A 15,344-nucleotide genomic window follows, 5' to 3' on the forward strand; every position below is an offset into this window, starting at 1 on the left:
GCATCCTCTTTTTTTATATTGATGCTTATCAGCTGTGCTAATGGGAATGCAACAAGCAGCACAACCTGGGGCTACTGTTAGCCAGTGTTCTGCTTTTTATATTGTCATCATACTGTCAATATTAGGTGGACAGTAAAAACAAATACTTCAGTTTGTACTTCCTCTTTAACTACTTTAGCTTTGTTTGGCTCAGTGGCAGCAGCGACACACTGAAAATGGTGCATCTCAGAAATCTCACCTTTAGAATACCACTGGAGAGTGCAGACCTGAAGACTGCAGCACCTCAAAGTAAAATTAAAGGTATTAAGTTTAAGTTTATTTAGTTTATTTCCTTTATTAATCCCTCTGAAGAGAAATTCAATGTTTTCACTCTTGCTTCTCAATTACACACAGGTCCGAAAGACACACACATGCACAAACAGGACCTATACATGCACAAAGTGGAGAGATGTCAGAGTGAGGGGGCTGCCCTTGGTGAGGCGCCCTGAGCGGTTGGGGGGTTCAGTGTCTTGCTCAAGGGCACCTTGGCAGTGCGCAGGAGGTGAACTGGCACCTCTCCAGCTACCAGTCCAAGCTCCATATTTTGGTCCGGACAGCGACTCGAACAGGGAACCCTCCGGTTCCCAACCCAAGTCCCTATGGACTGAGCTACTGCCGGGGTTGAATTTTATTTCTTATTTATTTTCATTGAACTGCCCAAGGACAGGCTGAAAAAATGTCTGAAAAGATCAAATGACATATATTTCATTATAATCAAAGTTTAAGTTTAATTTTCTGCAAATTTTAGGTAGAGCTAAATTGATATGCATTTTTTTTGTTCTGTTTTTGACTGTATCAGTCCCATTTTTTCAAACTGCAGCAGATTTTAGCTTCATCCTACTTTAAATGTCATTGCTGTTTGTTTGTGATTGCAGTTGATTCATCTCTGTTCCACCTCCTTGATTGAATTTGAAATAAGAAAGGCTAAAATGCAAATTTCTACAATACAAAACCATTTTTTCCCACAAATCTATAACACAGCAGCCTCTGTTGTGGTAAATAATAGCAATTTGATGTTGGAAATGGACATCTCACAGTATTTACTGTGCACTTTGAGTTTGAGTCAGTCAGCTCAAAAGCAGCAGGGAAACAGTCCGCAGCTGAAACTCGCCTTTGCCAGAATATCAATTTGATACCTCACTTTCAATTGAACTCTCAATGTCAAGGCACTGCTGTTTTGGGTTGTAAATAGTGACAGGATTCTAATAAACAATCTGCCACGCTTCACCCGGTGTTAATAACCAACTTTCATCTGGTGTCAATCTTAATACAAAACTCCAATTATCCAAGTCTTTACTGGAGTGGAAAGGCTTCTCCATCCTTTCTGGATAAGCAGAACAACACCAATCCACATTCACACTGAGCTGAAATCATTTAACTGCTCTCTTCTTGCTCCATTGCTTCGTCTTCTGTGCTGCAACGGCGGTCCCATGCACGGCAACATTATTTTTATGTGTTATACGTTGTTGTGATAATGTTAAAGTCTGCTCAATGCTGATTTCTAAATTGCTTGTTTTTGGAAACTCGGGTTGAAATGAAGTGCATGGCAAAAATAGATTTTGACAGTATAAGTCCAAATCCATCTTCTCCCCTCATCCATGGAAGATGGTGTCCCCTTGCCTCAGGAATGATCATTTGGTGCTTGTCAAACTCGTTTTGGCAGTGGGACAGTTAGACTGTGGAAAGATTTGCTCTTCATCTCCCTATCTTTACTAACAAATACCCAAAGTTGGACTGTGAAACACTATGGTGGTCTGATTAAGTATGTGATTACTGAAATCACAACAGAATCGCTTGTTGTACTGTATTCAGTCATTCAGGCGTAAGTCTGAAGGGAATCATGTGTTTGGTCATGTGTGAGTAATTGTGTGCATGATTGTGTGTATATCTGTCTGTCAGCAGTTAATCTCACCAACTACCTGACCAAACAGTCTAATATTTTGTGGGCACTTGAAAAACCAATTTAATTGACTTGACTCCACACTCTCCTTAACCCTATGGGCCCTAGGCGTTTTTGGGGTATTTTTACTGCCTTTACTTTTAAGCTCATATCACAGTCATTATAAAGACTACATACACATGCTATATCTTGTTTTTTTCAGGACAGTGTGGGCTATCCGGATTTGCCATCATTTCATGTCCTTCTATGTGCCTGTATTTTATATTAATTTTTATATCAATGAAAAAACAAATCTGTGTGACTAAATTCTTACATTTTTACATGTATCTCAGTATAGCAAATTGGAAAATGACATATTCTGCCATATATGAAGAGGGGAGACTCTCTGGAATCTGGCAATATAAGAACCATGATGCTGGGACATTCTGTCACTTCACAGTTGTCCAAAACATGTGGTTTGTGCCAGGGGGACATGATTGCCAGTATTTTTTCATTATTGCAAGAAATTCCATTGACTCATTCACAAGTCAAAAATGTGTTTTATCTGAAAGAAACATGCAATATTTACATCTAAGATCATAGAAAAATAGTCAACCAAGTGCAATGATATCCTCCAAGATAACATTTGCCACTTTGTTTGCAGTAAACAAAGTTTGTTGTTGTTTTTCAGTTTCAGTTATATATGGGGGGGGGGGGGGGCATTTTGGGCATGGGGGGACACATGTCCCCCTCAGTGTATATGGTGACTACGGCCCTGTCATGCATGCATAATTAGCCACTTCAAAGGTGAAGTGGCTGGTTTTGTCATATAAAGTTTGATGGAGTGTCAACTGGACAATATGGAGATATTTGCATCTTGAAAGCTGGACTACAAATGTGGATAGACAGGGAGAAACACACACAAGCCTAAGACGTGGTAAGATACGATATTCCTCACTATATGAAGTGACTGATAACAAGATCTGTATAATGGATTGTAAAGAAATTCGTCAGGTTTTTATTTTGTAGACAATCAATCTGGATTTATAGCATGATGGATGACAGCACAATGATGTGTGTGGTATCCCTGGAAAGCTCAGCTCCTGCGCTTTCATGTGATATGTGTGGCATTTCTGTGCGAGCCTGCATTCGAGAGTAATCCATCCAAGAGTAATGTGTGTGCAGAGCTGTATGAAGGCTCTGTTATTCATGATTTTAGTGTAACTTTATCATTTTTTTCGCTATGAAAACATTGGACTACTATCGGAAAGCTACAATTTCGCTGTTTAACATGATATGCGTGGCTTCTCACCATGACGCACGGTCGCGGAGAAAATCCACAGAGAAGAACAGGTGTGAATTTGGATGCACTATGCGTCGTTCGGGCCCATAGGTTTAACTGGTCGGTAGCAACCACAAGTTTTGCGGAGATCGTCTTTGAATTAGCACCCCGCGAATGATGTTACGTCCGTCCTTAATGTAAAGTTAAGTAATTAACATAAAGTTATGTAAGATAGATTTAGGCATTTAGTGTTACTGTGATTAGGAATAGGTAAAAGGAACACGGTGAGGACTGACCTCAGAATGACATAAAGTTTACGTGGTTCTGAGTACCCCTCTCTTATAGAAAGTCCCTGGGTGAAGTCTTGTGTTTTGTGACCCATCAACACCAACCTTCTTCCTTACAGACCACTTGGGCCCACTTCCTTTTTTACCCCTGTCAGCACATTGATTACAAGATCGCAGCCTTCACAAATACTTACGTTATGTTCAAGTCACTGACTAATGATTACAAAGGATATGCACAAATTTGGATGCATTACTTTTTGCAGGTGGAAACTGTACAAAGAGTTTAAGAGAACAGCCTGGCTATGTGCAATGCATCATGGCTCCATCAAAAATAGATGAGGGGTGTATTTTTCTTAGCTACTGGGATGCTTCTGAATCACGTTGCAGCGTGTCTGCTGAAATTACAAGAATTTTCAAGTGTGGCCTTGGGCAGCTGCCTGGCGGAGATCTGCACCCTTCTGGTTGCACTTTTCTATCTTTTTTTTTTTTTCCTGTTTACTCTTAAAGAAAATATATAGGATGAATCGATGGCACATACTGTACTACCATATCTAAAGTTTCAGCTGTTTTGAAATGGGAAAACTGAAAAAATATATAAATAAATAAAACTAAATAGAAAATACAAACAAAATACCATCCACTTACCTTAACTAATCTCACTCCTCTTACCGAAACCTAACCAACCCAAACAAAAAAGGCAACGAGTAGTAGCCAGTCAGTAGCAGAGTAGGGCAGGAGACGTCATCACTATAGCAGTAAGGCTTGATCGCATCATTTTACATAATTATTAGCCATTTGTTTCAGGAAACAGCAGTTCAAAGCAATGTCTGTTTATTTTTGGCATATGTGGTTGACGGACAAATGGGCTTTTTGTCCAGTGGTACACTTTTTGGACCTTTGGAACATCAGAATTATTACAACAATTAGGAGCCCCCTTTAGAAAATATATACAAAACAGGAACCCCCATTTGTAGCCAGTTATGTCCCTCTTGAGCCACCGTAGGTTCAGGCAGGCTTCAGCCCCTCCTACTTCCTGGTTTTCAATTTGTTTGGCCCAGTATATAATGCTGCATTCTATTGGTAGCTGGAACCGGGATTGATATGGTTTCCGGTCCGGAAAGGTACAAAAGAACACCCGTTCTTCCCGGAGGTCTCGTCATCAAACTCGGGCAAGGTCCAGGTAGACCGCGTCGGTAGAATTGACATCACGACGAAGATGGCTGCGCACATTGTGAATGGTAAACAAAGTTATTTGTCCTCAATTTGTCCTCGTATATGCTGTTTAATTAAGTGTTTGTGTTGTAAAAATACAAGTACTTTGCAATGGCATTTCTATTTCCACTGTTGATTTGTGTTAGAAAAAAAGTCTGTGCAAGCCCGTTGTAGCCTAAAGTCGTTTGATCCAGCAAAGTCTCCGTTGCTCAGCATCCATGCAAACAAAAACAAACTTATGGCGCACCACCATGTTTTCCAGACTGGCAATGAAATGCTTTCAGATCAGACGTGTCATACGGTCATATAAATCCGACAAGGAATGACCGGCCTGGATTGCCAAACGACTGCGGCATAAGCCCACACCTCACTCTTCGTACAGTCTTTTGTCACCTCTGCTCCCAGGGTTCTGACGGCTTGTAATTGGCCCTGTTCTGGTTCTGCTCTATCGCGACCCTTGCTCCCCAGTGTATTTGGCCTTCTCTGTGAGAGGTAGTCAGGCAGGAGAGATGCTACTGCCACTGCTGCATTTTGTTTCCTTTCTTGTTTTGCTAAAACCCTGAGCTAGTTTGTAAATTGCCAGGTCTTTGTTTCCCACAAGAGGGTTAGTGTTACAGTGTGACAGCACTGTGAATTTAACTTGTTCTTCTTTTGTCCCTGTTTGGATGCGACAGGATTGTCGGTGTGTGACCGAAGATGGTGAAGGGTTTTGGTGATAGAGTTTCTCCCCCTGCCTCACACCCCTCACCTCTGTGTTGTGGTAGTTTTTGCATCTCCTTCATTAATCACATTGTTCTTATTTTGCTGTGCGTGTGTGTGTGTGTGTGTGTGTGTATGCGTGCTGTGTGGAGCACAGCGGCATAGGTGAGTACTCTATCCCAGTCTGATTTCTCATCCCTCTTAAATTAAATTTTACTGTCTGCAGTCTGTGCCGGGCATCTTTTAACACTCCATTGTTTTAATGTAATTTGCTGTTTTTAAAGCAGCTGTGCAGAACTTTTTACCATTTATAAAACTGTCCCTAGTTCGTATCAACCCACCCCTCCCCCCCTTGACGATCTGCATATTTATTTGAACCCAGCAGCGACAAAAAAGCCTTTCTCTGATGGCTATTTAGCGTAGCCTCGGTCGGTTTCACTTCAATGTATGACGACATGGAAGTTATAAGCAAGCTAAATGTAACATTAGCTGATGTGAGCCGCTTTTGTCTAGTAATGTTGCAACAAACGCCACAAAATTATCTGTGACTGTGACCATGAACACAAATATACAGCAGGCAGTTGTCCCCCCAGTTAACCCTGCAAAAAAGGTTCTATGTTCCCCACTTACACAAAAAGGGTTCTATGTTTCCCGCTTGGTTGAGCGGGCAGCATAGAACCCGGGAAACGTAGAACCTTTTTTGTGTAATTGGGGAATATAGAACCTTTTTTGCAGGGTTAAGTGGGGAACATAGAACCCTGGAAACATAGATACGCTCCCCACCAGAACATTTATGATTTTCCTCTCGCTCTCCAAAACAAATCCATGCGGTAATTGCCGGCTGCAGTTGAGATTTTATGAATGAAGCCGAATGCCGGCTGTAGTCGGAATTTTACGACACCAGGCTGTGGGTGTCATACCGCTTCGACCAAAGGGGACACTATAATCAACGAAAACGTAAAGTTCCGCACAGCTGCTTTAAGTACTACTTCTTTGCATTTTTATACGTCTCATAACTCTTTTTTAAAATTAGCTTTCAACAGGATCCCTGTTTTATTACATACCTTTTATTGTCTTATTAAATTGTGTAATAAACTTTGTAATCTTGGGGGAATTCTTTCTTTCGTTATCTGTATCATTTTAAAGTATCTGTGGGCTTTTGATTGGTTTGAAACAAAAGAAATAGGATCCTCTAAACTTTAAATCAAAGCTGGACCTTGCCACAGTCTGGCCACACAATAAATACATAGAACAGAACGAATATCACCCAAAAATATATCTAAAACAGCATAAAACACCAACTATGACACAATAAGCTCACAGTAAAACTCAGTCCAGATCATTCAAAATTAAATTAATAATCCCTCTTTCAAAGCTGATTTAAATGAGTTTAAAATTATCCTAGTCATTATGCAATTTTGCTTCTTTGGGGAAGGAGTTCTCACATATTGATCCCCCGAACAGAAAAATATGCTTGTCCAATTGAGGATTTACTAAGAGCCGCCCTACAGTTCCCTGGAGACACGTGTTACTGAGCTAGAAACCATTAAAGGTCTCAACAGGTCACTGAATACCAATGTAAAAAAAGGGTTGCTCATGGTGATGAACCCATGGAGAATATCCACCTGAATCTGCTGCTTGGCTTGGCTTTGACTCCCACTGCTCTTACGCTTTTGGGTGCAACAGGCAGTTTTCAGCAGAGAAGCTCTAAAACCCCACTGTACACTCAGTAGATCAGGCTGTTCTCATCTACTGTTTGTAGCTATGAAAAGTGATGCACCACAATTCCTATATAACACATGTAATCATAATCCAGTAACTTTTGCATAAGACCATGTGACCATTGTGCTGACTGGAGTAAAGATGGAAGTAGTATAAAGAGCAAAAGTCTGTAATCAGGCAGGTTGGGGTGGTGGATTGGGTGAACAGACGCAGGACTTTCCCCTAAGAGACTGGTGTTCAGGACCACAAGAAGCCAAATGAACTTTATGGTATTTTATGTTGTGTTGTCACCACGTTTTGTTTCCTAAACCTAACCTATATAACTTTTCTTGCCTAAACCTAACCTGTGTAACTTTCTGTGAAGTACATAGCTTTAAATTAAGTACATAGTGTGTCAACACCATTTGTGGGGTGCCAGTTCATTAGATATCATAAGATCAATTATATGTGAATTGTTGTTGGATAAAATATGAACCGTTACATGAGGATACGTTGCTAAGATGTCCCTCAGAATATTGTTTGAAATGAATCATAATGTTCCTCCTTAACTGCTAACTGGTTAAGTGAGCTCACAAGTTTGCCATATCAACTTAAAAATGAATGGTATGTCAATGTTGTGTTCACAACTTGTCTCTGCTGCCCCCAAGTTGCCAAAAGAGATTGTCAAACCATACTATGCCATGGACTTGTAAGAGCTGCCACAGAAACTGCCAGAATAGTTCTGTTGGATACACATGACCACCTCATCCGCATACATCAGAAAACCTGCTCAAATAATGATTCAGTTCTCTAAATGCTTATACCTGTTTTTTTCTGTGTGGTGATGACCTCCCTTTCTTAGAGACTAGGCTGTGTGCTGTGTGATGCTGTGTTCATGATGATGATAGTGGAGATGATTTTATTTATCACATTCTTGGCTGCATAAGTGATATTAATGATATTTATATGAAAACCTATGCCTTCCTTTTAATGAAGAAAGCGCATGATTCAGGGCTGGGGATAACCAATTTATGTATGTGAAGAGAGCATTATTGAAATCTGTAAAAGTACATTTTGCAAGGCTGCAAAAAAAGTCTCTCCTTGAACGAAACAAGAAGACAATCAGATTAGAAATTCAAGGTCTGTCCATTTATCCAGCTCAGTTTTATGGCTGGTAACAAAGACTACAGTGAGCATTCAGGGCTCTGTGAGCTTCAATGCTCAATATGGTCAAGAGGCTTGCCAGCTACTAGTATCATGAGGGGTCAAAGGAATTTCTCCATTTAAAAAGGACATTATGTGAATAGCCCTGTGAATAAAATGGCCTCTGAGAAATATCTGACAGACAGGTGCTTGGTGTGCCGAGATTTTTAAAGAATTTCTGTAAATGGCAAAGCATCTTGTTTTGCAGACACAACCATCCTTTTTTCAGATTATAATAAAATATAATAAATGGCCGGAAAAATGGAAAGCAGCAAAGTAGGGAAAGTAGGTTCAAATAAACCTTTTATTTTTTGTTACTCTGCTGATGTGTGACCTTGCAGATTGTTCTGAAAGAGAGAGAGAGAGAAAGACAGAGAGTCAGAAAAATAAAGAAACCTCCTCCCTTGTCCCAAGTGTAGGAGTGTAAGGCTTTGGGCTGTTTTCTGGCTTCCTGCCGTTGCCATTGCAATGGCACAGCTGCCACCTGAGATATTCCACACATGACATTTATCCAGGGGAGGGCATTGACAGATGCTTCAAAGCAGCTTTGTGGCATGGCCAAGAAAGGCCCCTCGTCACATTAGATAAGGCAGGGGACTATCATATTAACCTGCGTGCCGTGCTGCCATGTTGAAAAGCACATAGGACCAGCCAGTGCCGCCTGCCTTGCCTGCAGCAAGCAGCCTCACGGCACCTGGCACCCTGACGTGGAAGAAAAAGAATAAACTGTTTGACAAAATGCTCATTGCCACATGCATTCATGTGTTTACATGGACAGGTTGGCTGTTACTGTCCACGTTACAGGCTGTCAGGCTGCAGTCTCCAAGGTGTGGATGAAGTGTAAGCTTGACGATGCATGTTCTCCTTGTAGTGTTTTCAGTACTACAGCTGCTTTGTATGTAGCATCATTTGATGTTAGGAGCATCATTCTGTCTGCAATGAAAACCAAAATCAATCCTGCTGAGTCAAAAAAAATCCATTTGCACTTTTTTTGGCTCATTACATAGACACAAAGGCTTGCAGTCTTAAAAGCTAAAGTTAACTTATTTATGTGAAATTTTAACTGTGTAACTTGGAAAATTAAGTACAGATGATTAACATTAACCACTGCTATCCGTTCATTGTTGTACTGTATGAAAGTGAGTGCTTGGTCACACTAGAAAGTGGCACAGCAAACCTCATTTCCTGGCAACATAGGTGTTACTGGATAATTGACACAGTGGCTGCTTGCGGTTCATGCAGTAAGTATAGTTGGTTGTGGTGAATTTGTTTGTGGTAAAACTGACACAAAGAGGACAGCTTTGCATTGCCTCCCAAGAGCAGATGTGAGTAAAACTGGCAAATGTGAAACAAGAAATAGGAGCTTTAGTTTATATGTCCTACATTTTTGGACTCTAAAGTACTCCTTTCCACATAAAGTAGTTACCATTAAGGCAACATGCACTAAGTCAGTTGTACAAACTTTCATATTGAAAGTTGGAATGCAATTATCAGGGTTGGGAAGTAACGGATAACTAGGTTATGTTTTTAAAATACATAATATGAGTAAGCGTATTCTGTTTCAGTTACAGTTTTAAGACATGGTACTCTGATTACAGTTACTTTCTTTAAAAACAGATTACTTGAAGGGATTACTTTATTTGTTTGTTTGTTTAATTTGCTCTAAAAACATTTCCTAACTGAATGTGACGCAAGCTTCAGCTTGATTGCATTGTTTTCTATTTAAATGTTCCAACTGGCTGCGAGCAATGCAGCACTGCCATTTTGAGCTGAACTTTTGTCAGACACTCTGTTTCTATTTCTTCCTGTCACTCGCTTTGAAAGCTGGACAAAAATCATGAAGTGAAAACATGGTATTATCTAGACAATATCTTCTACTCTCCGTTGGCTATATTATGTCATGTCCAGTAAATTTCAGAATATAAAATGTATGTTTTCACTTTAAAAAGTACAAACAAGGAATAAAAGTATGGTGTATTTAGGCATCACTCTACCCCATTCCCTAGAACTATTATATGAGGCAAATTACCCCAAAATTATTAAAAGTATAAGCGAGGACCTGGAACGATGGACAACATTACCACTGACTATGCTTGGTCGCATCGAATCAGTACGTATGAACGTCTTACCTAGACTACTTTACCTGTTCCAAATGCTGCCTGTAGAGGTCCCAAAATTAGCGTTTGATAGATTAAATAAATTAATATCAAAATTCATATGGCAGGGGAAACGTCCTAGAATCCGATTTAAAATTATACAATTATCTAAATCCAGGGGGGGACTGGGACTCCCAAATTTACAATATTATTACTGGGCTGCCCAAGTGAGACCAGTGATCTCTTGGTTGGAGGATCAGGTACATACCAGGTGGATTAATATCGAAAAGAGCTTATGCTCAGTACCAATAAAGACTGTTCTCTTTTTAGATCTACCCTTGAAGAATATCCAGATGGGTGTGTGGACAAAAATGACATTAAAAATTTGGAAAACTATACAAGTATTCTTTAATTTACCAAAGAAACTATCTACCGTATCTGAGTTAGGATATCTGGGGGACTTTATACCATCTCAAAGCGATATGGGTTTTAAAAACTGGTATCAATATGGTCTTAGGTATCTACACCAAATGTTTTCTAAAGGATCTTAAATCTTTTGAACAACTGAGAAATGATTTTAAACTTCCACAAACTAATTTTTATAGATACCTGCAATTGAGACATTTTCTAACAACACATCAAGAATATGAAAAAGTTAAAAACCCCTCTCAGCTTGAGCTGTTTCTCCAGGAAATACAATCAAATCACAATATTAAACGAGTAATTTCCAAAGTATATACTATATTTTCATCCATGGACCCAAATAATACTTTGCATATTAAAGATAAATGGGAGATCGAATTTGGTGCAATTATCCCAATTGAAACTTGGACACAGGGGTGTGAGGAAGCACATTCAGTGACCAGTTCTAATATTTGGAGAGAGTTTAGGTGGAAAATTATAACAAGGTATTTCCGAACCCCACATATAATAGCTAAATGGAATCAAACAGGATCAGATAAATGTTGGAGGCAATGTGGACAGCACATAGGAAACCATACTCATATAATGTGGTCATGTCCAAAACTAGAGGACTATTGGAAGGAGGTTTTTGACGCTTTAAAAGAAATTTTTCATCGTGAAATACCTAAAGATCCCATGGTGGTTCTCCTAGGTATAATACCAGAAGGGGTTACTGGCCGAAATAATGTATATTTGTTACAAATCCTACTAGCCGCGGCCATTAAGTGTATCACATTTAGGTGGTTGAAAATTGAACCCCTTCATATAATGATTGGATTTTGAAGGTATATGAAATCTATGAAATGGAAAAAATCACCTATGCTGTTCGACTTCAAAAAGAAAAAATTTTAAAGAGATGGATGCCTGTGTTGCCTTTGATATTGCAGTGATGTATTCCTGAGGTTTGATTTACGGATTCATGGATTTATGATTCACTCATTTTGGATATGGTATTTGGTATTTTTTTTTTCTTTCTTCTTTTCTATTTATTTACATCTTAGTTATATTTATTTATCCTTACCACCCCCCCTCCCCTTTTTTTTATTATTTCTAGCATTATTAGCTCTGATTGTGGAGTTTCTTATCTGAGCTAGGAGACGGCATTGATTGTATTTGTGAAGTGAGGCATATTTCCGTTTTTCAAACTATTGTAACAAGGACTGGATTAAGGGAGGAGGGTGGGGGAGAGAGGAAGAAAAAGAAAAAAAAGGACATTTCAAATGAAAGGACTGATGAAGGGGAAAATGTGATGATTGTGGCAAGTTACTGGTGTATGTCTGTTGGTTGTTTAAATAAAAAATAAGTTAAAAAAAAAAAAAAAAAAAAGTACAAACAAGGACAGACAGCAAGTACTCGCCCATCTTTTAAGTCATGCACACCGCTGATGGGTGGCCAATGTAGTTTGTTTTTATATGATGTAATAGAAGTGCATATTTAATATATTCAATGTGGACACACAGTGACATTTGCTTGCTGTTAAGACACTGTAAAAAAAAAAATATATATAAGGCATGCATTTTCCATTAACAGATTATAAATTAAAAAGGTGTGCAGTCCACCTGCTACATGACAGTGGCAGAGGAGACGCACAGCCAAAAGTAACCCCATATTTTTATTTTTTAGTTTCTTATATCACTGCATTGATGCAGAAGTGTATGCTGGAGTGTGTGACATCACTATTGGGTGTGGTCAGAGGTGCAACACACTTTTAGTTTCATCCAGAGAGGGCAGTGAAATACTGCTTTTTAACAAAATATACCACTACTCTGTGAAGAAGACGTTCACTCCAAGGAATAGGGTGCATTTTTTGACAATGCCGATGTGTGTTGAAAATCAAATTATTTTTTCTTTAACCTTATTCTTTCAGTCTTTATTTATTTTTTTGTTTGTTTAAATTGCATTATCATTGCATAGTAAAGATGCTTATTAACAGCACATTGGTTTGAAAAGTCTTCACTACATTACCAAATATATTGTGACTTTATTTAACATTCAAAATTCATCATGGCAACTTTTGGGGTTAGGAAATCTGCCACTTTCTTTCTTTATTTCTTTCTTTCTTACTTGCTTACTTACTTACTTACTTACTTATGTACTTACTTACTTACCAACACATCCTCACTCCGAGCTCACCAAATACTGATGCATAATCAGTGGCCCTACACATCATATTATGGCACTCTGGTACCTTCCAGCATGTAAATTTATGTTTGTGAAATGCATTCTGTCTTTTCAAAATAAACTTTTGTTGTCACAGGAAATGTACCATTTTTGTTTGTGAAATGTGTACAGTCTCTTACCAAAACAAATGTAGGAGGTAGGTAAAAAACATAATTTTTAGGTTTCCTTCCTCAGGGTTTAGGCAGCAAAAGCTTGTGGTTAGGTGCTGAAGAAAACATAATACTTTGGCTTAAAGTAAGTTAGTTTGTTACTAACTTAATGTAAAGTCATATTATTAGCATCAACAGCATAGTATGCTACACATATTAGCAAACTACATTTTTAGTAGTTTTAGTAGTTTAGAGTGCTAACCATGGCCCGGTAGTGCATTGGTTAGCACTGTTGCACTGTCACAGCAAGAGGGTTCCTGGTTTGAACCCAGGGTGGGGGAGCCCCTCTTTGCGGAGTTTGCATGTTCTCCCCCTGTCAGCATGGTTTTTCTCCAGGTACTCCGGCTTCCTCCCACAGTCCAAAGACTAATTGGTGACTCTAACTTGTCCGTAGGTCAATCAATCAATCAATCATTTTTATTTACAAAGCCCAATATCACAAATCACAATTTGCCTCACAGGGCTTTACAGCATACCACATCCCTCTGTCCTTTGGACCCTCACAGCGGATAAGGAAAAACTCCCCAAAAAACCCTTTAACGGGGGGAGAAAACCAGTAGAAACCTCAGGAAGAGCAACTGAGGAGGGATCCCTCTTCCAGGACGGACAGACCAGCAATAGATGTCGAACAGAACAGATCAGTATAATAAATTAACAGTAATCCACATGACACAATGAGACAGAAAGAGAGAGAGAGAGAGAGAGAGAGAGAGAGAGACAGAGACAGAGACAGAGAGAGATGCAGGACAGACGGTAATGACAGTAGCTTACAACAACATTAATGAAAGTAATAATATTATAATTATAGTTTTGGCTACTGTGATACAATATGTTGAAAGTATATATTAATATCTGACAGTATACATATGTGACAATAATCATATGTGTATAATAACAGTAGAAGTATGACTAGCAGCAGCAGGAGGCATCTGACAGGACCACGGCAGCAGCACAACCACACACGTCACGCTATCCAGGCACCTCTGCAATACAAGTTAACCTGAGAGACAGTGGAGCACAAAGGCTCCGGAGAAGAAGCCGAGTTAGTGACATGCAGAATGGCCGAGTTAGCAAGATGCCATAATAGGATACGAGAGAGAGAGAGACTAGGTGGCAAGCCTGAGCCAGCCCTAACTATAAGCTTTATCAAAGAGGAAAGTCTTAAGTCTAGTCTTAAATGTGGAGACGGTGTCTGCCTCCCGGACCACAACAGGAAGATGATTCCACAGGAGAGGAGCCTGATAGCTGAAGGCTCTGGCTCCTGATCTACTTTTGGAGACTTTAGGGACCACGAGTAACCCTGCGTTCTCACAGCGCAGAGTTCTGGTGGGATAATATGGCACTATGAGCTCTCTAAGATATGACGGAGCTTGACCATTTAGAGCTTTATAAGTTAACAGTAGGATTTTAAATTCAATTCTGGATTTTACAGGGAGCCAGTGCAGAGAAGCTAAAACAGGAGAAATATGATCTTGTTTCTTAGTTCCTGTTGGTACACGTGCTGTTGCATTCTGAATTAGCTGGAGAGTTTTTAAGGACTTACTAGAGCTACCTGATAATAGAGAGTTACAGTAATCCAGCCTAGAGGTAACAAAAGCATGGACCAATTTTTCTGCATCTTTTCGGGTCAGGATAGGCCTAATTTTCGCAATATTATGCAAATGAAAAAATGCAGTCTGTGAGGTTTGTTTTAAATGAGAATTAAAAGACAAATCTTGATCAAATGTTACTCCGAGGTTTCTTATGGTAGTGCTAGAGGCCAGAACAATGCCATCTAGAGAAACTATGTCATCAGATAAAGAGTCTCTGAGTTGTTTGGGGCCAAGAACAATAACTTCAGTTTTGTCTGAATTTAACATCAGGAAATTGGTGCTCATCCAAGGTTTTATGTCTTTAAGGCAATTATGAAGTTTAGTTAATTGATTACTTTCTTCTGGTTTCATAGATAAATAAAACTGTGTATCATCCGCATAACAATGGAAATTTACAGAGTGATTTCTAATGATGTTACCTAAAGGAAGCATATATAGAGTAAATAGGATTGGTCCGAGCACAAAACCTTGCGGAACTCCAAAACAAACTTTAGTACATAAGGATGATTCATTATGAACGTGAACAAACTGAAAACGATCAGATAAATAAGATTTAAACCAG

Source organism: Epinephelus fuscoguttatus, linkage group LG2, assembly GCF_011397635.1.
Source record: "Epinephelus fuscoguttatus linkage group LG2, E.fuscoguttatus.final_Chr_v1".
In the NCBI taxonomy this organism is placed as follows: domain Eukaryota; kingdom Metazoa; phylum Chordata; class Actinopteri; order Perciformes; family Serranidae; genus Epinephelus; species Epinephelus fuscoguttatus.